General features: G+C 41.7%; 1 long non-coding RNA gene across 1 annotated transcript; it reads right to left on the bottom strand.

Annotated features, from left to right (window-relative positions):
• Positions 1–278: 278 nt before the first annotated feature.
• LOC114231541 (uncharacterized) lies at positions 279–18,581 on the bottom strand. Its single transcript, XR_003617504.2, has 4 exons — positions 18,471–18,581; positions 18,034–18,103; positions 17,790–17,939; positions 279–451 (listed from the first exon to the last, which is right to left on the bottom strand). It is a non-coding gene; the product is annotated as an uncharacterized LOC114231541 (long non-coding RNA).
• Positions 18,582–22,467: the final 3,886 nt, after the last annotated feature.

Genomic DNA, 22,467 nt, shown 5'->3' with positions numbered 1-22,467 from the left:
CTCCCACAGAGGGAGGTGACTGGCGGCGCCAGGGGACAGGGCCAGTGAGCAGGTGGTGCCAGGGCGGCCAAGGCGGGTGCTAGCAGGGTCCCCCATTCGCGACACACACCCCCAGTCCTCTCCCACACGTCATCCCACACATTGGCCCTGATCACTAGCCAGGCCTAGGGACCCTACCTGTTCACAAATTTTGTGCACTGGGCCTCTAGTGTTCTTATAAAAAGTGTTTTATATTTTAATTTATTATTTTTTAAATAACAGTCTCAATGTGGCTTCTTTATATCTTTATTTATGGGAATTCTGTTCAGCTAGTCTTCAGGTGGTTCTGCATGGTGGTTGTTCTGTAATTTAGGTGTAATCTTGATGTGGTCACAGGAGGAGGTGAGCACTGTGTTTACTTACTTCACCATTTTGGCCGGAAGTCTCGATTATTATTTAAATGGTGATATTTCTGCAGGTGAAATATCCAAATGTTATGGTTTGCTATTTGTTATTCTCCTATAAATCATCAGATATGTATACAATAATTATACTTTTCAAAAATTTTCACTCTGTTTTCCACATACATTGGTCATATACTCAGTACTTTGTTCTTTTATGCTTCTCTGAATTCTGTACTACAAAAACAAACAAGGAAACAGCTCAAATAATGCTTTTTCCTGAAAACCTCCCGAGGCCCCAGCCTCTTTGAGCTCTTCCTTCTTTGGCCTCTAGCAGGTATCCCCTGTAGCCTGTTCATCTCATTTCTCAACAAACTAACTACCCTATAGGCTATCTTTTTTATAATTAGGATATTATTTCTTTTAGTAGATTATAAACTACTCAGAGCCAGAGACAATGCCTTGGCTAATATACATAGTTTAATATACATAGCTATCAGAGCATCTTACACATCATAGAAATGCAATCCTATATAATAAAGAGGTAATATGCAAATTGACCATCACTCCAACACACAACATGGCCACCCCCATGTGGACACAAGATGGCCGCCACAAGATGGCCAGCAGGGAAGGGCAGTTAGGGGCGACTGGGCTGGCAAGGGAGGGAAGTTAGGGGTGACTGGGCCAGCAGGTGAGGACAGCTGGGGGCGACCAGGCCTGCAGGTGAGGACAGCTGGGGGCGACCAGGCCTGCAGGGGAGGACAGTTAGGGGCAACAAGGCCTGCAGGGGAGAGCAGTTGGGGACAACCAGGCCAGCAGGGGAGTGCAGTTAGGAGCAATCAGGCCAGCAGGGGAGCAGTTAGATGTCGATCAGGCTGGCTGGGGAGTGGTTAGGGTGTGATCAGGCTGGCAGGCAGAAGTGGTTAGAGGCAATCAGGCAGGAAGGCAGGCAAGTGGTTGGGAGCCAGCAGTCCTGGATTGTGAGAGGGATGTCCCAGATTGGAGAGGGTGCAGGCTGGGCTGAGGGACACCCCCACCCCCACTACCACCACCGTGCACGAATTCCGTGCACGGGCCTCTAGTATATATATAATGATTAATATGTCTGGGGTTGGGGGGGATAAAGAATTTTGGCAAGATCCATGGAAGGGCATGGCCAAGTTCATGGTAATCATATGCCTCAAATATCATGTTGCCCATTGTCTTTCTCACTTTGGTTGTAGACATTCAAGTATTGGAGGCAGAAGTAAAACATTGTATAAATACTGGCTAAAGTATTCAATCTAGTTTTAAGTAAATAAAACATTTCTGGATTTGTTGGGGGTAATTATTAATGATAAAATGCTGAAAAATTAGCTCAATATAAACTCATATCCCACTAGCAATGATACTATTATAGGTAGTTAGACCCTTCCTCCTTTGTTCTGCAGGTGCTGTAGTTCAGTTTAGACATCCTGTGTAAATATAGAAAGATGCTGGGAAAGCCTATTACAAAAAGGGTCAATAGGAATTTTAAAGCTAACAGTGACTAAAATTCTTTCTAAGACACCATCTACAAAGAAAGAACATTTAGTGAAAGAATTCCTGGATCAGGTTTTTCCCCTCAGAGTCTTCTTGGTCTGCCCTAAATCTCCCACTTTTTTCTGCAGAAGAGAGGGCCTATTTCATCACCAAGCAGAATACATATATTCTTACTTCCTGTTAAGAGTAAAGGGTTCAGTATTTTGATATCTTTAAATATTTTGTGGTTTGATGAGGAACCAATTCATTTGATCAACATCCCTTTATTAGTAAAATAAATAAAATGGCACTCACACTCAAAACAGATTGAAACAAAAGAGTCCATACTTTTGCATGTGATACCTATAATGTAGATCAAAGGTTCAAAGGAAATTATGTTTCAGTGGCTTCAGCACCATAGAGACTTACTAAGCGCCTGCAATTGACAGGGAACCTGAATGGTATTTTTTTAAAGACCAGTTCATAGACTCCTTCCATTTGTGTCTAATATCAGTAAGCTCTTAATAATGCAGTGTGCACTTATTTATTGATCAGACCATTTAAGTAGTAAGACATGAGAAAGTGGACACTATTATCTAGTAATTGACCATATTGGAGAGTTAAGTGTTCTGACAAGGAACTAAGTGTGTTTAACCTTCAGATAAAATCAATTTTAGGATAATGCCTACTTTGGTAATGAACCAAAGCTGCTAAGAAACTTTGTACTTTAGTTGCTTCTAAAGCTATGCTGTTTTGATGACAGCTATCATCATTTTAATGGCCAGATTTGTTCCTGCGAGCCATTGGTCTCCCAGGGCAACCTGGGAATGGGTTACTAACTTTCATGCTGTACTTAGGGTAATAGCTCAAATGAAAGGGGACAATGGTAAGTAGCACTGCCCAACAACTCATTAATTCATTAGAAATCATCTTTTGGGTACTTACCAAGTACCAGTCATTACGCTATAGGGCTTCAGAGTTATGATACCTCACATGGAGGAACTTATGTTCCAGTAAATGGTTTTCTAACTTTATCAATTAAGTCTCTGAACCAAAGCTTATGTGAGCCGCTCATTTGTAAAAAAGCAAGAGAAGGTTTCTTGAAAACCTGTTCTTTTTTTTTTTGTCTGACTCCTTTCCCTGTGGGCTCATTAAACACAACTTGAAACCAACTTCTCTTAGGGACAGATCCATAGCAAATATCACAATGCATTAAAAGTGATCTAACAGAAATATGAACCAAGGTGTCAGGAGAACTTAATGAAGGATGTAGATAAAACTGCCCAAGACCGTAGGGAAGCCTTCCTGCACGAAGTGACTTCAAACAAGACAGTGCTGTGGGATGAGTAAAAGCTCACCAGGAAGAGAGGGCAATTGAAGGCCGGTGCGGGCAAAAAAGTGGAGGCTGTGGTATGTTTAGGGAACTAGATAGCCCTACTTATACTAGTATGTCTGGAATAGAGGTGTTGGGAGAAGAATAGTCAGTTAAACAGGAAAGTTGATTAGGCTATAAATCAGGAGATTGCAGAGAGGTGTTTAAGCAGAAGAATAACATAATCAAATTTGGATTTCAGTGAGGTGATACTGGCAACCACAGGGAAAAAACTACAGGGGCTCTTTTAGATCAGGGCAGTGTGGTGATATTTGAGCAGAGGGAACATTTCAGAGATTTAAGAGTGGTCATTGACAGATCTGAGTGATTGACTAAGTGTGGATACCTGGAGATGATGCTGAGGAATATGCCTGAAGACTGCATGGATGATGACAGGTGGAGAACTGAGGTCAGGATGAGATTAAGGGGGAATTTGTTCAGTTTGGGAGATGTTGACTTTGAGGTCCTGTGAGACATCTAGGTAGAGAGCTTTAGCTGAAAGCTGAAGATAAAAGTCGGAATTACAGATACTGATTTATGAAATCCCTAATTGAAAAGATAGGCTGGGGTACATTCACTAACGATGGCTACAAGAGGACTATTTAGCAAAGGAAATAGAGGTATTATTTGATAATCTAGAAAAAAATGGCTTTGCAAACAAAGAGAGGTTTCAGAAAGTAGTATTCGTATCTGATACCATAGGGCAGAAGAATGTAAGTCTTCCAAGTTTTTTGCCACCTAGAAGGCCACCGACCTTTGGCAAGAACTGCTTCAGTGGAATGATGAGAGTGAAGGCCAGGTTAGAATAGTTCAAAAAGAGATCGAAACACAAGGTAAAGAAGTGGAGGCTGTGGTATGTTTAAGGAACATGAATGTGCACTCAGTGTTTAGGGTGATGGGAAATGTATATGGCTGCAGAGAAAAGAGGCAGGCGGGAATGGAATCTGGAAGAGAAGAGAGGCAGCTTCAGAGTGAGAATGACATGCTTTTCTGGGTAAGAGAAGGGACAGGCAGTGATAAAATTAGACATTGGGCAGGATCATTTAGATTTTGGTGCAAGAACAAATAGCCCCCAGGTATAAGGCTATTAAAGCAACATGAATCAGGAAGGGGGCTCTGCTCGTCTTAGCCCTCACGGATCCAGGTGATGGAGGCTTCATCTCAGCATTTGCTTCTACAGTTCTCACAGAGAAAGTCACACCCAAGCTCATGGGGCAAAGAAAGTGTTTAGAACGGAGAGAGAATGTGAAATATTTGATGGCCAGTGCCCATGACCAAAACAATGGGTAAAGCCATAGGTATCAGTAAGTATGGAGGGGAAAGGAATGGTATGTATTTTTTTAGTGAGGAGGCAGCAAAAACATGATACACCAGGAGTAGTTAGGAGTTTGACAAGAGTGGTAAATGTTTGAAAGAGTAATTTGTTGAAATAATTAAACGAGAACATAACAGCAAAGGAAAAGGAAGTTGTTCTGGTTAAATATTTATCATCAGGGCTCCTTGCAGAATGAAATGGTAATGCAGCTGTGATTCAGTTTCTTACTTCAGCTGTAGCTTAAAATTAGAAGCTGCCCATCAATAATTTTCCCAAGGGAGTGATTTCTACTGTAATAGCACATAGCCTAGAGAAAAAGAAATGCACAAAGAGCAGGCTTTCTTAATGGGAAGGGAAACCACTGCAGAGAGAGAACATGCAAGAGAAACCAATTGTACATCAATCCTTGGAAATAAAAATGAGTTCCTTTTACCAGTTGATCTGTAAGTACATCTGCTGCTGGCCCAGCACTTGGCACTGTGTAGAATCAAGAGAACTTTATTAGAGGCCCAGTGCACAAAATCGTGCATGGGTGGGGTCCCTCGGCCTGGCCTGCAATTGGGGCCAATCAGTGCATCTCGCCCAGTCCTGATCAGGGCCGGCCTGCCGGGGGTAGGGGGTAGGTTGGCTGGCCAGGGGGAGGGGCCGTGGGAGGTTGGCCAGCTAGCGGGAGGGGCGGGGGGCGGGGAGGTTGGCTGTGGGAGTGCACTGGCCACCAGGGTGCAGCTCCTGTGTTGAGCGTCTGCCCCCTGGTGGTCAGTGCATGTCATAGCTACTGGTCGACTGGTCATTCAGTTGTAAAGGTTGCTTAGGCTTATATATATGTGTGTATGTATATATATATATTTTTTTCCTTGCTCTTAAAGAATATAGTCTGGTCAGTGGGACAAAGTACATGATATGAGTTTGGGGTTTGTTTAATATATATCATTTATTACCCTAAATAATGAAATTTGAAGGGAAAGAGTTCCATGGAATATTGAAATCTAGACATTGAAGAATAGTTTTAACATGGAGAGTGTGGAAGAGAGGGAGGATACAAGATACAAGAGTGATGGTATAGCTAAAGATCTGATGCTGAGAGTGAAAATGGTCTGTATGGGGGACAGGGAAGAGAATGGCCAGAAAGAAGAGGAGAGGATTAGATGAAGGAAATATGGGACATACTGTTTACCTGACAGGGTGGCGCCTAATTACCAGGAGTTGGTACAATGTAGGTGGAAAGGAGGAATTATTTAGTTATTACATGAGGAGTGACACTGAGGCAAGGTATATTTGGTCAACTGGGGAGAACATATAATGAGAGAAATCAGCTAAAGGACTTCCTAATAATTCACGTGTCTTCTTTTCACCATTCCCTACAAAACTCCCTGTTACCTTCAGGATAAATAAAATTCCAGTCTTTAGTGTCATTTGGACCTGCTTATTCGATTGATATTATGATGCAGAAGACTACGATATGTTGGGACCAGGATAGTCAGTTGGAATCAGAAGGTCTTATCAACAGACTAGGTTCAGGATCGCAGCCCAGAACCATGCGGGGGCTGTGACCAAGCTAGACAAGCCCCAGCCCTAGTAAGAAACTGGAAGCTGAGTGGGCTGCCAAGACAGCCTCAAAGCAGAAGCCTTCTTTTCTTTTCTTTTTTTTTATGGTTTTCATAGCTTTATTGAGATATAATTCACATACTACATAATTCACTCACTTAAAATGTATACTTCAGTGGTTTTAGTATATTACAGAGTTTTGTATTCATCACCACCATCAATTTTAGAACATTTTCATTACCCAAAAAAGAAACGCTCTGTTTCTTAACCATCACCTTCTTCCTTGGCCCCTCCTACCTCTCAGACTTCTAGCCTCAACAACCACTGCTCTGCTTTCTGTCTCTGTACATTTGCCTATTCTGGACATTTCTTGTAAATGGAGTCATACAATGTGTGGCCCTTTGTGGCTGACTTCTTTCACTTGTTATTAGTGTCCATCCATGTCATAGTATGTACCAGTACTTCATTTCTTTATATCCTATATAATAAAAGGCTAATATGCAGATTGATCGAATGGTGGAATGACCGGTCGCTATGACACACACTGACCATCGGGGGCAGACACTCAACACAGGAGTTTGCCCGATGGTGAACAGGGAACCGGGAGTGAGTGGTGGCGGGGGGTGGAGCCAGCTGCCAGCAGCTGGGAAAGATGGCCCTGATCACAGGCCAGGCCTAGGGACCGTACCCATGCAAGAATTTCATGCTCTGGGCTTCTAGTTTTCTAATAATATGCCAGTGAATGGATATACCATAATTGTTTATTCGTTCATCATTTGATGGACATTTTAATTGTTTTCACTTTTGACTCTATATGAAGAATGCTGTTACGAACACTCATGTGTAAGTTTTTGTGTGGACATATCTTTTCATTTCTCTTAGTATGTTTATACCTAGTAGTTGAAATCCTGGGTCATATTGGTTGAACCATTTGAGTAATTGTCAGACTATTCCCTAAAGTGTCTGCATCACTTTACATTCCCACCTGCAGTGGATGAAGATTCCAGTACCTCTCCATCTTTACCAACATTTGCTGTTCTTTGTCTATTTTATTATAGCTGTCCTATTATGTGTGAAAGCGGTACCTCGTTGTGATTTCTCTGGTCAGAAGCCCTGTTTTCAATAGTAAGGCATAAAGGAGAAAGCATGTTATGGGGACTTTGAAAGAAGCCTGAGAGAGAAATATCAAGAGACTGATCTGAATAGAAGGTGGTTAAAGGCTAGGAGGAAGTTGAAGGTGCCTATCATATTTTGTGCAGCCTATGGTGTCATGTTCCACCACAACAGATAACCAGGTATTACTATTCTCAGTCACATTAGCTGTTCTCAGTCATTGGCAGCACCAAATTAAAATCACCTGAACATGTTGTTTAAATAGACCTCTCCCTGAGCAATTGAGTCAGAATATCTGTGAGGTGGCCCAGATTTTTGTATATTTAAAGCTTCCCCCTACATAATTATGATGTTCAGTGAAGGTTGAAAGCCGCCATTGTAATAATCCAGCAGGATCAAATAGCATAATGAATCTATTGATTATATGTATTGCTCAGATAGCTATCTGCCTTTATTTTGACTTGTAAGCTTTTCTGAGATACCTGCTACCTGAATTTAACTCAAAAATTTGAGATATGATTGCAATGTGTAGTACTCTCTGGCTAATAACAGAGAGAAAAACCTACTGTGGAATTCATAAAATCAGCTGACTAGCTTTCCCCGGTTAAACCTCCGATTTCAAAGTTTGGTCAAAGAGTTGAATCGCTTCACTTATTTTCTATTTAAATTGACTACTCATGAGGCATTTGTTTATTTTCAGTGGTATTCATCTCTTTGAGTTCAATAAGTAGTGATGTTTTTCAAGGTAATGAATTATTTTATTGATTAGTTTTTCTGTTATAAGGCACTAATTTGATGGCATGGTTCACTGATAGATAATATCCTAATAGTTGGCTCATAGGTATAAGCATGTCTCTGGTGGAGTTGATGTGAACATTTCTGTGTGAACTTTGACCTTTCTAATTGACCTGATGTATCCTGATGACAGAGATAGATCAATCAAGGTGATGTTCCATTACCACAAGGTCACCAGTTTCTCTAGGATTAGGTGTGTTTTATTCTCTGTAAGGATTGAAGACCATTTGTGCCTTCTGTTTAAACTGTACATCTAGTCACAAAACTGAAAAGGATGAGAAATGAAGTGGAACATTATCCCGTTAGATTGGTGCCAAATGTCCAATGCCAAGCGTCTGAAGTTTCTTTGTTCAGGCCTTTCTTTAGAGGACTCAGATGACCCTGACTTAGAGTTGAGCTATATAGTTTCAGAAAATGCAAGCTCAAGTTCCATAAATAAGAGGTGGGCAGTGCAGTGCAGCAATGTTAGTAATCTGCCTCATGCTCTGGACCAACCTGATCAGGGACTCCTTTTGTTTCATTGCACATTGAGATTTCTTACGTAATGTTTAAAGAGAGGGGAAATGGAAAGGAAGGCAGGATGAGGGATGAGGAGAAGGATGTGCTAGTATATTTTTTAAAGGACTCATGTTTTTGTCTTAATAGAATTGTAGCTAAGCAGTAGTCTGGGCCCCCCTTCCTCCCAGAAATAGCAGGCTTGTATCTATTTAGTCTTTTATTTGTATTTATATTAAGTGGAAGGATGGCAGCTAGACCCACTGGTGTGGAGCATATCTTAGAAAAGATTGAAATAGATACAATGGAGGGAACATAATTTAGAACAGTGATTTTCAACCTTTTGCATCTCATGGCACACAGAAACTAATTACGGAAATTCTGCAGCACACCAAAAAATGTATTTTTTGCCGATCTGACAAATAAAATAGGTGTAATTTTGATTTATTCGCACTGGATGGCTATTGTTGTATTGGGTGTTGTCATTTGTTTTAGACAACCTAAGGGGGAAAAGGTCAGTGCCCCTGACTAAATAGTCAGGTATTGCATGTTTTTAAAAATTGCTGGTTTGGAGACAGCACACTGGTTGAAAATTGCTGATTTAGAGTATCACCGTCTCCTTTTGGCTAGCTCTCAGACTCCCTGGCCCTCTCTCATTGTATACCTCATCTTTGCTGGCATTATCGTCTTTCTTTTCTGTTTTTCTTTCCTTTTTAAAAATTAAAGCTGTAAAGAAAATGAGCTGGTATATTACACATCCTTAAAAACAAAGAGGAAAAGAAGCAAACCTTTGTTAATGACTTCCACTTTGAGAGCTTGGGCTGCTTGCAAGGCCCGGGGGACTAATCTGCTGAATGTGGAAGGATATGGAACCATTTGTCCTGGGAGAAGTACTGCATTAAAGAGAAGAGGAAGGAGTCATGGGGGAGGGCGAGGCTCTGCTGATGAAAGTAGCTGTCAAATCTGCAGGTCTGGAAGTTGTAGTGCATATTGTTATGAGCTGCTCAAGTTCACACCAGAGCAACCAGCTCCATCCGTCTTTCTCAGTTTACATTTTAATTGGCTTGTAGTTAAGTTTTTTAAACACTGCGAGATTGCTGACATACACTGTAATATCATGTGAATAATTTATGGAGGTTGCTCAAGACAAGCTTTTCCTTTGATTTGAGAATCCAAGGGGGAAGGGGAGAAGCAGGAGGGGTCTGCGGGAGGGGCCGGAGCAGAAGAGCAGACACAACCACATGTTGTGTGCTGGATGTTAAATGCTTCTGCCCGTGTAGTCAGCAGCATTTGGGATTTCAGGGAGGTTTGTACAATACAATCTTATTAATAACAATTGTGTCAAGAGAGCACCCAATTAAATTGAATTGGGTTTGTGACTCCCTCTTGGATTCTTAAAATGTGTGGGTATAAAACCTCTTCGATGTGAGTATTAGATAACAAGGGTGGGTGTTTTTTTTATTTTTTGGTTGGTTTTAACGATTCCTCCTCCTACTGAGAATTTGCTTGTTTATAAATGCAGAAGTAGGCATTTTCCCCCAACTATTTTTCTCTTTTCTGCTCTGACAATAATCTAGAGAAGATAGAACTGGTGTTAGCAGGCAGTCATCCTAGTTAAGAACCTGACTTGCTTCTGGGAGTGGTTTGCTGGACAGCTCTGAGTCTAGAATATCATCTAATTAAGACCTGTGGGAGAATCCTCTTCCTAAATATACTTCTAAAGTGCACTTTTTTTCCTTATTACAAAATGAGTAAATTACATAAAATGTAGGGAGTAAAAAGAAGAGAATAAAAATCACCTATAACTCCTCCCCTCCTTGACAACAATTAGTATGGTTTTGTTTATATCCTTCTAGTCTTTTTTTCTAAATCATATATAGTGAACATAATTAGAATTATATATACTGTTTAGAATTCATCTTGTTTTAAAAAAATCCTCACCTGAGGACATGCTTATTGATTTGAGAGAGAGAGGGAGTGGGAGAGGGAAGGAGAGAGGAAGGGAGAGAGGGAGGGAGGGAGAGAGAGAGAGAGAGAGAAAGAGAGAGAGAGAGAGAGAGAGAGAGAGAGAGAGAGAGAGAGAGAGAGAGAGAGAGATGAGACAGAAACATCGATTGGTTGCCTCCATACACGGCCAGACTAAGGATTAAACCTGCAACCTATGTATATACCCTGACTGGGAATTGAACCCTCAACATTTTGTTGTATGGGATGACGCTCCAATAAACTGAGCCACCTTGCTGGGGCTAGAATTCATCTTATTTTCCTTAAATGTTACACCATGAGTATTTTCTCACATGACTAGTCTGTAGTTCCACTTCTAATGACCACATAATGTATACATTTCTTAGAACTACTATGCTTTATCTTACCTATCTTCTACTATTGAAATGAAGTATTGTTTACAGTCTTTATCCATTTTAGTCAGGGAAGTGATAAATATATTTGTTGTTAAATTTTGGTGTACATTTTTTATTATTTCTTTATGAGACTTCCTAAGTAGAATTTCTATCATGAAGCAGAGAGAATCTGAAAGAAAGATCAGCAGTGCCTCAACAACAATTTTGTCTTGAAAAGTGGAATAAAGCACAGATTTTTCCCATTAATGAAAATAATTTCTTTCAATTTTGAAAAAATGATAATGACATTCAATCTGTGGTCCTTTGAAATTATGGAATATTTTTTCCTATGGGGTTTCTTAACCATAAAACCTATCTGTTAGGGTTAAATATAGGCTATTTTTTTCTCTACCAATTGTCTACAACTACCTAAGACTTCATGTAATCAGTTGAGATGCCACAAATGCATTGCCTGTCAACTCCAATAAAAAAGGGCAGTTAATTAAAGGGATGTCTTGCTGTTAAACAAACTTGCAGTCAATTGCTTGTAAGTAAGTAACATTTAGTTTGATGTGTAGTCAAAGGGCAAGAAAATCAGTGTGCAGGAAGGAGTGAGGACTCAGCTTTTTAAAACAGTAAAAAGGGGAGTGATTTTATTGGGGTTGAGGCGAGTGGCCGGTTAAGTGGTATGTTTTCCTTTTTAAAAACATATTCATATATGAAAAAGAAGGTGAATGGCATAGGTAATAGACCCTGCTGTCAGTTTCATAACTAAGTTCGTATCCTCATGCAATTGTAGAAGACACTACTTCCCCCTAAGATTAGGTCTGAATTCAAGGTCATTCAGTATGTGTGTGTCTGTGTATATATGTGTGTTTGTGTGTGTATGCATGTGTGTGTGTGTGTGCGCGCATGTGCAAATGTGCAGGCTATAAGTATGTGAAGCAGGCACTCTCTAAACAAATTGCTATACTCTGTGATCCATAGACCCATGGAAAGGCTCCAACAGCACCTCAGCCCTTGAGAACTGCTGTAGCCCAGGCCCGACCCCGCCTGCAGGTGTGCCCTCATGCTCTGCACCTTTGTTCAACTCTTCCTTGATAATCCCTGGTGGGAATACACATTCTCTGGACAGTGAGCTCATCATGCTCAACTGTTTCAGAGGGAGGGTCTATGTAAAAAGATAACATATTGATTTCATATTTTAAGTGCTAAAATATTTGTGAAACAAATGATGTAGGTATAGTGATTTTTTTTCCATGTCAAAACCCGTGGATAGGAAAGACCAGAGCTATTGGAAATGTGGTTGAGTTGGTGTTGAAGTTCCATTGGAGGTTACTGAACTTTGGAGTCTTACTCTAGAGCCAAGAAACTTCACATTTTGCCAGGAACCACATTAAAATGTGCATACCCTGCAGGCGTGAACCAGTGTCCTTTATGGGTTTTCATTCTTTGGATTTGCCATTCCTTATTTTATAAATAACAGCTTGCTTTTTTTGTGCCAGTGTTGTGCCCAGCTAGGCAGTATGGAATGCAGAAGGCAGAAGTTGTGGTCGTTCCCCTCCTGGGCCTTCCAATAAAGCAAAGTAAATATGTAATCCACTTACAGTGGGTCAATAGCAATATTTTTATTTGTAATGAACCCACATTTCAGTTGAAGAAAGTATTTATTATTTTGGGAAGAAAAACATCAGCTGCATGAATGGCAGCTTCTGAATGGGCACTGAGCTGTATTCAGAGCACAAGTATGTTCAGTTAGGTGAGGTTGTTGAGGTTTGCTTTTTTTTCTGAGCTCTTATGAATTAGCAAATTCTAAACTGGCTGTTTTCAAATTACATGCAATTGGTGCCTACCCTGAGTGTCAGTTCTCTCTGCCAAGTTTCAACTTGTAACCTATTTTCAAGCTTAGTCCTAAACACCCCCAAACCAATGGAATTGTAGCAGGCACCACCTTAAATTATAATATTTTTACAACAACATGTTCCAGCTTGAAGTAATGACCAGGTTAGAGAAAGGAAGAGGTGAGAAACGAAGAGTAGAAGAGTTTGTGTTTTCTTGATTTTTTTTAAAAAAAGTTACTTGAATGAATATTTGCTTGGTTTCCTGTTGCTTTTCTCCCACACGGTCACCAGTTTCTGGATAAAAGAAGAGCACATTGTTGCTCACAGAAGTGATGAACGGAAGGGATACTTCTGCATCAAATTATGACATTTGTAGGATGACTGTTGGTGACCGAGTGGAGTTTAGAATGCTCCCTTGTGAACATATTGCTGTTCTCTTTACCCTCCTTCTCTTTGGTAGTGAACACGTTGAATACTAATTCCTATCCTATGGATTGGCAAACTGAACTTTGGAACCTTACTCTGGAGCCAAGAAACTTCAGATAGGGCCAGACAGCACAAATTAGCCTTTGTGACCACATAGGTCTCTCCATACGCTTCTTTGTTTTCTTTTTTCTTTTTTTTTAACAACACTTTAAAAATGCAAAAACTAATCTTAGCTTTCAGGCTGTACAGAAACTGATTATGGGTCGGATTTGGTCTGCAGGCTGTAGTTTGCCAATTCATGCCCTAGAGAAATATGGGGAAAATCCTGGGTGAGCCGCATTGTCGGATATGCCAGCATGATTTCTCTTTCCTTTCCTTGCTTTGTTCTGTGCTGGTCACTGGCTGTCTCAGGAGCTGGTCCCGGGAGCCTTGCTCTCCTGCGTGATGTAATGGTGTGAAATGGCGTTTCCAGTGGAAGGCCTGCAGGGGTAAATGCTGTCTCTAATTAACCTGTTCATTTAGTGCCATTATCCTTTATCTGAACGCAGTTCTGCCAGGGGAGGATAAGGAAAGTGCTTAATTAGAGTAACTGTTTCCCATTGTCTGTGTTTGCCTGATGAAGTATAAAAGGCCTGTGAGATGAAGCTGTCAGTCACTAAGTGTCTTTGGGAGCCTCTCGATATTTAGTATTTAATAAACATACTCTGTTATTAAGTGCTGTTGAGTGAGACCTCAGGTCACAGACTTTGTCCATGACTCTGACCCAAGACATCTGGCATATGTAAGTTATGGCTAATGTTCACCAACTGGATAATGTCATTGGCAAGTCCTAGCTTCATAGATGCTTGTTTATTTGCTCAATGCCTTAATTAGAGTACTTTGGATTGTTATTTGTCTTTTTAGTTTGTTTTCTGTCTCCCTCATTAGATGTTAAGTACTTCTAGGATAAGAAATGAGCTCATATTTCCTTGAAGCCTAAAATCTGTTGGAATATCATTGCAATATTTATATGATTATTTTATTATATCAAAATTTACCATTTTAACTAAGTATTTTCACTATTTGCAGCCATCACCACCATCCATCTGTGGACCTTTTTTCATCTTTTGAAATTGAAACCCCACATCCATTAAACAATAACTCCTTATTCCTCTCTCCCCAAACCCTTAGGAACCAGCATTCTACTTTCTGTCTCTATGAATTTGACCAGTCTAAGTACCTCATATGAATAGAATCATACACATTTGGTTTTTTGTGAGTGGCTATACCCAGCGACCATCACAATATTTTTGAGACTGCCAGTGTAACACATTTTTTTAAAGCTCTGTGATACTTTAACTATTTTTACCATACTTTTCTATGTTGTCTGTCCTAATAAGATCAATGTTATAATAAAGAAATCAGTTATTAGCTGTGATGAACAAAAAAGATTATTAAGCACAAACATTTACTCATCCTGTGTTCAAGCATTAGGCTTAGTTGTTCATGTGAATTAATTTACTGAAGGCCACAGTATGTTATCTGCAAGTTAGAGAAGAGGAAGCAACTGCTTAGAGAGGTGAGGAAATCTGTCTGAGGTCACATAGCTGGCATGTGGCCGACAGGGCTCTACTTCAGTCCCCATACCTGTAGGCACCATGAAGACTTTCAGAAGAATGGATTGCATTTGTATACCTCACTATATTCCTGGCATGGTTAATGAAAGGCTTATTATTTTCTGTAGCCTGATATCATTTTTGAATTTCAAAATCAAATTACATAAAATAACATGTACAATTCTTTGAAAGCTTTAAAGTGCTATACAAATGTAAAATATTAAGATTCAACCGAGAGGTGAACAAATGTTAAAAGCTGTAAATATATGGAGCGAAAACCAACTAGATTTTAAACTGGTGTAAGCATTATGCAAACTAACTGGGGCCTGCCTTTGGGATTTTGTGAGAACATTGTTTCATATATCATTTTATTCATATCACTTCTAATTTAGTTAGGGCTGGCACTGCTTTTTCAACTGCTGTTATGAATTTCATGACTATTTTTGGCTTAAGTTGCTGGGAATATGCCAGGTTCTCACGTGATATTTTTTATCAGTTATCATAACCTCAGAAGAACCATGCCTTCAACCATCTTTGAAATCCCACAACTCTTAGGCTAGGCCTCGATGCCAATAGCTAAATCACTGTCATGTGGAAAAGCCATTAGGCTTGATTGGGTCATTTCAGAGGACAGAATCGAGGCCTTTTTGTGTGTTTGGTTTCTAGAAGGACAGATTTCAGTTCAGAGTAAAATGCACAGATGAGCAGTAGTGGATTGGATGCCGTGAAAGGTAGTAAACTCCCTGTCAGTGGGGATATTCAAACAAAGGCTAGAAATCCTTTCTCCACAATCAGGTGTAGAGGACTCCTAGGCTAAGACCCCAGTCTTCAGTCTTGGCACATCATTGCATTCACTTCAAGTGTCCTGAGAACTCCGTTTTAACTATTTGTCTCATGTGGTGTTGTTTTCTTCAACACACGGTAGCAGCTAAGAGGTGTTGCCTGGTTTATTTGCTGCACGAGGGGCAAATAACTGTGCTGTGGAGGGGTGGCTTGTAAGCAAAATATTTAGACCAGATCCAGATCATGGTTGAGGAGATCACGGGGTCCACCTTTTTGGTTCAGGTTCTCCAGGGTCAGGGCAGGCCATGTACAAAACAGGCCTGACGCTGAGCAAAGTGTCTGAAGTGGTTCGATGAGTTTATGTTGACTGATTTATTAACTTCTATGCACAGCCTTGTTGGAACCCTTCAGCATCCAGCACTAGAGACTTACTGTTTCAGTGTAACATTTGACATGAACAAGAACTTAGGGTTTTGGCACAAATGACATTCTCTCCTCTTTTCTGATGAATGTGGCTCCAGGATCAACCAGAGTTAATGCAAATAGTGGAATATTTGTTCATCTAGAGACCAAAAGTACTTAAAATTCAGTGCAGGTATAAATGTTTGTTTAAGCATCAGGAGGACAGACTTCGGTAATTTCAGTTGCCTGTGTTGGTTCTTATTTTGTTTTGGTAGAAATTGAGTGTTGGAGACTTTGCCTGGAAGCCAGCCTCCAGCATTGACGTCTGACACTAACCGCAAAAGCAGTCCCCTTTCCGCTGGCAGAGCCAGGCCCACGTCGTGGCTGTGATCTCAGGGGAGGGCTCTGGTCCATGGCTTGGGTTTATGACTGGGAAGCCTGCCTCTCGTAAGGTGGGAAAAGCAGAGCCAGAGTGACCCCGCAGAATTTGAGCTTAGGGGAACTGTCAGATCCAAAGGACTCATCAAGGTCAGGGCTGTGGCCCAGCCTGAACTGGCACCAGCGGGCTCTGTCAGAGCCAGGTGTCAGAAATGGGTAAATATCAAATTGTATCTGATTAAAACCAGGAGGAGGCAGAGCTCCCCTTACCTACTCCAGGAGCCAAAGTCAACTGAATGGTGTTTGGGTCCAGATGACTCAAAAGCCACAGTCTCATGACTCAACCAAAGAAATATTCAAAACTAGTCTGGAATATAACAGCATGTTTTTTAAAATATGCTATCAAATACATTTATCTTTGGCTAAAAAAGAAATATTCTTATCTTAAAATGACCAAATATTCATTACTATAGAAGAGTATAGGATAAATATTTCTTATGGATAGTTAGATTGGTGATTTCTCTTTTAAGTAAAAAACCTGGCAATGATACTACATAAATAATGTTTGATCTGGTACAAGGCTCTTAGTTGAATTTACTGTCTATTACATGGGGAAAGTACTGAAATGGGAGGAAGAAATAATACTAAGAAAACATTAGAATTATATACCTTAAAATGACTCGTTATATGACTTTTATCAATGGAATATTGATAAGAGAAGAAAGGAATAAGGATGGCTCAAGTGGGTTCCCAATGATGCAATAATAAAGATATCAAAATAAAATCAAAATGGAAGTGCATTTTATCTTGACAGGAAGGAAGATAACACAGTAAATACGTTTGTCATAGCTCAGCAAACTGCACACTTAAAGCCGGTACATATTACGTGTGCAAATTGTACTTTAATACAAAAAGGCCAAGTCAAATTAACTTATTTATTGAGCAACAATTTGTGAAAACATTACTGTATTAAGCAATTTAGGGAGAGAAATTTTCCAGCCTTCAGGAAACTTGCAAATCATTGGTTAACCCTGGACACAAATGTAAGAAAAATTTAATAATAAAGATTAAATCATTCAATGATGAATGATTCATAGAATTCTGGACCTGGATGGAAACTTTAAGACCATCATCCCTCTGTTTTTAAGTATTAAAATAAAAATCAACCAAAAACTGAGACTCAAATAACTTTTGAAAATTGTTCAAAGAAAATTAGAGACAGAATTTCACCAGATGGCAGGACAATAAGCTTTGAGATCCTCCTTTCTCCTTTGTCATTCTGACTTCCTCCTCCTTCCACCTGCTCACTGTCCCCAAGGCTTGTTTCCTGCTCTCTTTGGCTTTCTCTTGATGGTGCACTCTCACTAATTTATTAATTTCAGTGTTGTGTTTCTTCACTCAGGTAGTAAGTACTTTCAGGTTTCTACCATATGCCCAGCACCGTTTTATGGGTGGGCAGTACAGAAGTGAGCCAAACAGACTGAGTGTCTTCCTTCACACAGCTTACCTTCTGCTGTCAGTGCCCATGGAGCCCACATAGTGATTTCCCAGACCCCTGTTCTCACTCCAGACTCCATTGTCCTTCAGGGCGGCACCTCAAGATCAACATGGCTGTAATCTCATCTTCTCTCCAAATCATCACCATCTCTTGCCTTACCTGTGTGTGAAGAACATTTCTGGTTCTTATTGAGCCTCTAGGTTAACCAATTTCAATTCCCTAAATTCTAATAAATGTATTTTTTTCCTCATACCTATTCATAATCTCCTTGTTCACTTGCTTCTTCCTTGGAATGTTCCACATGATTCTTCCCTCGTCTCCTGCTGGATTGCATTATGGACATCCTCTTACTTTTTTATTAAAAGAACTCAATGGATTTTCATAAAATGACACATCCTTATTAGCAAAATTAAAATGTACAGAAGAGTAATAAAAGTAAAAACCACCCAAAATCTCTTTCACCCCGAGAGATCTATTTTTCAGCATCCATCCAGCCTCTTTTTGTCTATACAAACATTTATGAAGTCTCTATGTTGTTCCGTAAACAGGATCAAATTCTACCTGGGTTTTTTTTTTCTTTCTATTGATATATTCTACTACTCTTTCGTCGTTACTCAATAGAAAACTAAACTATAATTTTCAGTGAGTGGCTGCGAGAAATTTCATTGTTTGGCTTTCCCATAATCTCACCAGGACTCGTTTCAGGGAGGAGCTTGTTGGTGCTTGTTCTGGCCCACGTGCTTAACACGGCTGTGTAAAATGCAAGTGAGCAGCCTGCCATGGACCTTGACAAGAACCGTTTGTGGCACATCACTCCATGTGGTTGGGGACCTGAAAAAATGTTTGGAGATCTTGAAAAGAGGTTAGGGAGGATTGACCTAAAATCCACAGTAAAATCGTAGCCTTTTTTTATGACTGCTTTGTGCCTCCATTGCCTGCAAGAAAGCCATTTATTGTTCCTTGTTACATAATCTGCAGAGAGCTTATTCACTTAGAAAGCAGCACATTCATCGTAGTTTCTCTCTCACAAGTAGCTAAAAGCAGAATCTGTTCTGCGTCTCTGCGGCATTCTTCGCAGCACAGACCTCATGCTATCACTAATTAGCCAGAGCCTTCCCAGCCAGAAGCCCCAGTGCCTGGCCTTGGAAAGCCTGTTTTTCTATGGAAAGGCTGAAGCCTGCCGCTCTGTCTAGAGGCACCTCCATAGACACCCAAAAGCAGGGTGGTGGTGAGCTCTCAGATCAGCCAGTGCAGTGGCACATGCTGCAGCCTCCCCTCCTCTGAGAAGTGGGACCTCCATCAGACTGTGCCTTTGTATGCTGACAAAGTACCTAACCACATGAGAAGCCACTTCTGCATTATTCTTCTGTCCATTCCCCATTTGTGGCTTCAGAAACCAGTCCAGCATCATTCCCTAGCCAACTTCCAGCCACTTGTGTTAATGATGTATGCAATTAGCAGACTATGCTAGTTTATAAGGTGGGGGGGGGGGCAGAAAGGGAGGAGGGACCGAGAGGGAGAAACGGAGGGAGGGAAGGAAGGAGGCAAGGAAGGAAGGGGGAGAGGGAGGGAGGGACCGAGGAAGGGAGGGAGATTGTTTGCCTGTCACTGTGAAGGGAAGCTTGAGGGGAACTTCCTCGCTGCCCCTCCCCACCGCCCCACCCCAGCGTGCCTGTGATCCTGTGCGCATGCGCACACAGTTGCCCGTGTTCCAGGGCTCTGCCACTTGCTCAGTGGGGGGACGTTCTCTTAGCTGAGCAGTGCACATATTGCTTGGCAGGTGGGCCTGCTCAGACGCACTGACTGTTGTTTCAGCGCTGACAGGGAGCATACATCACGCAGGCCCATTATGCCAGCGTAAATCCATGGTAACCTGTTCAAAGGGCTGCAGCCAGCAAACAAAGTGTTTGGGTCTTAATAGGTGATATTTTTGAAACATATAATTGGGATCCGAGAAGTAATTCTGGGTGACAGGCCACTCCTTCTGCCATCTTAACAGAATCTGGGCCTACAGCAAAATACCACTCCTGTCACACCACACAAAGATGATTGCCACTCCAGCTCAGCTCAGGCAGCTGGGTGTGGTGCCGGCTGTGCCAGGGGAGTGTCTGTGCCGGGAGGAGAGCCTTCAGTGTCCAGGCCTTTCCTGTAGGCCTTGGTGCTCAGTACTACGGGCAAGACTACTCCCGGGGATGCCAGTGGGGAATGTCAGAGCTTCTCTCCTGAGCCTCATCATAGGAGCTTGAAGGGGATCTGGAGTTTGCTTTGGTATTGGGTAGTGGACAGATAAGCTTCTGAGCAGAAATCCCAGATCTTTATCACGAAGGAAAGCTATTTTTCATTCCCCTCTGGACTCCAGTGAGAGAATGCGATAGTAATAAAATCCCTGGGCAGTGTGAAGGGACTTGGTATCACAGCCTGGCTGCTTCCCCACGTGGAGGGGGGCTGTGTGCTTGCCAGCCCCTCAGAGACACAGTGGGTAAAGGTCGGCACAGCACAGCTCCCCAGTTCCAGAATCTAGGCAAGTGGGAGCATTTTGAACAGGCTGTTGTCACGTTTGTCTGCTTTGGGGTCACAGTGCACTTTCCTCAGGACGCACGGTCTGTGGTCCTGCGTTCCCACTGCACAGACTGACCTCGCTGCAAGATTGGCCTCGCTGCCCCTCTTCAGCACTTCCTTCCTGCTCTCCACTAAGTGTGCTCTACTTGAGGACAGGCACCCACCTGATTGTGCTTAGCTGAGCGCTGGTTTCATGGTGGGTGCAGAAGGAATGAAGAAACGAAGATGCTCATTTTTTAAGAGAAAAAGCATTTTTAGGTAATCGTGGAGTTGTTGGCTTTTCTTCTACCTTCTCGATTTCCAAGAAATCATAACTCTGGTATTACAATATGACTTGCCAATTAAGTTAAAACTGGGTGGCAATATTGTATTACTTAATATTTATTCTGCCAGACAACAAAGCCAGTATTAGAGCAGCCTGATCTGCACGCTACAGCGTCTGCATTTTCTCTCGTTACAGAAGAATTAATTTCCTTAAAGCAAGCTGCAGAATGTCCTCATGAGACCAAGGACCTTCTAGATTGCAAGGACCAATGGGGAGACTCTCAGGAATGTGAGCCATAGCAGTCAGGACTTAGAGGAAAGTTGTGTCTAATGGCCTGGTGGCCTGACCATGGCCCGGCCACCATTCTGCCAGTTTTACTATTCCTATTCGTTTATGCTTCTGCTCAGCAGTGTGGCTGGTTATGACACAGAAGTTTGCCATCACGGAAAGTTCACTAAAACAGAGACTTTGGGGCTCTGTCCCCAGACGTTCTAAGTTGTGAGGCCTATGGTGGAGCCCCGGAATAGGTACGTTGGAAATGTTCCCCAGGTAGTTGAAAGCAGTCAGTCTATGGACTTTGGTTCTGGAAGCACCGATTAGAAGAACACAGCACTGAGAATCTTAGCATTCCCCCCAGTCTTCCTGCTGCCTTGGGCAATTACTGACATGTCCTTCCTCGGTCATCTTCCTGAAACAATCATGATGTCCTAGCCAGGTGCTCAGAGGAGCCGGAGAGCTCCTTGTAAGACCTAAGACCAGGAGGCTTTTGGGTGTGCAAGGGAGACATGCTTTAGTGCCTCTCCATATGCATCGTGAGTCCTACCTCTGAAATACTCTTTTTTGAATGACATAGTTTTTAAATTAAAAGGCGTTATTGGCTATGCTTCACATGAAGTTCAACATATACAATTTAGTGATTTTAGTATATTTACTATCATTTAGTGCATTGTGCAACTGTCGCCACTGTTTCATTCCAGATTATTTTTACCACACCAAAAAGAAACCCCATACCTATTCCTTCCTACTTCTAGGCCCTGGCAACCACTAATCTACTTTCTGTCTCCATGGTTTGCCTTTTCTGGATATTTAACCTCTCAAATTTTCTAAGTTGACTGAACCTGAGTCCAGTTATATCCTATATAATAAAAGCGTAATATGCAAATCGACCGAACAATGGAACGACCAATTGGCAGGGCGGCGGTGCCAGGCCAGCCAGGGCACGTGCCAGCAGGCAGAGGGAGGGGACAGCAATGGGGGGGGCAACAGTGACTAGCAGCAGCAGAGGGGGGATGGGGGCAGGGCCAGATCGCCTGCCCTGGTCACCTCCCACAGAGGGAAGCCAGACTGCACCTTGGGCCCACTCCCTGCGGGGAGCTGGCCAAAGCTGTCAGTCAGACATCCCTTGAGGGCTCCTGGACTATGAGAGGTTGCAGGCTGGGCTGAGGGACTCCCCCAACCCCCACCCCCGAGTGCACGATTTTAAAATATTTCCGAAGAAATTTTTTCTTATGTTCCTTTGAAGTCTCCTGGTTCTGACATGTTTTATAGTCAGAAAGATTTCACTCATGTCTAACTTTTACTTATTTCTATAATATTGGCTTTTGCAGTGTTACTCGTGCTCCCTTAATTGTCTTCTCTGCCTCTCTCCCATTATTTCACCAACTCTCAGATTACTTACAGATTCAAACATCATTATCAAGTCACCTCCAACTTATCTGCAGGATGAATGATCTCAGTATTCCTAAGCCCCCTACTCAACTTTACCCAATATTTTCTCCTCTTCCCTCTTCTCATTCATTTTAAAAATGAAGAATCAACCCTTTCTTCTAAGGTGTACCCCTCCATTTGTGCCTTCTATTTCTT

Source organism: Eptesicus fuscus, chromosome 4 (genome assembly GCF_027574615.1).
Source record: "Eptesicus fuscus isolate TK198812 chromosome 4, DD_ASM_mEF_20220401, whole genome shotgun sequence".
Taxonomy (NCBI): domain Eukaryota; kingdom Metazoa; phylum Chordata; class Mammalia; order Chiroptera; family Vespertilionidae; genus Eptesicus; species Eptesicus fuscus.
This window is presented reverse-complemented; position numbering and strand designations above follow the sequence as displayed.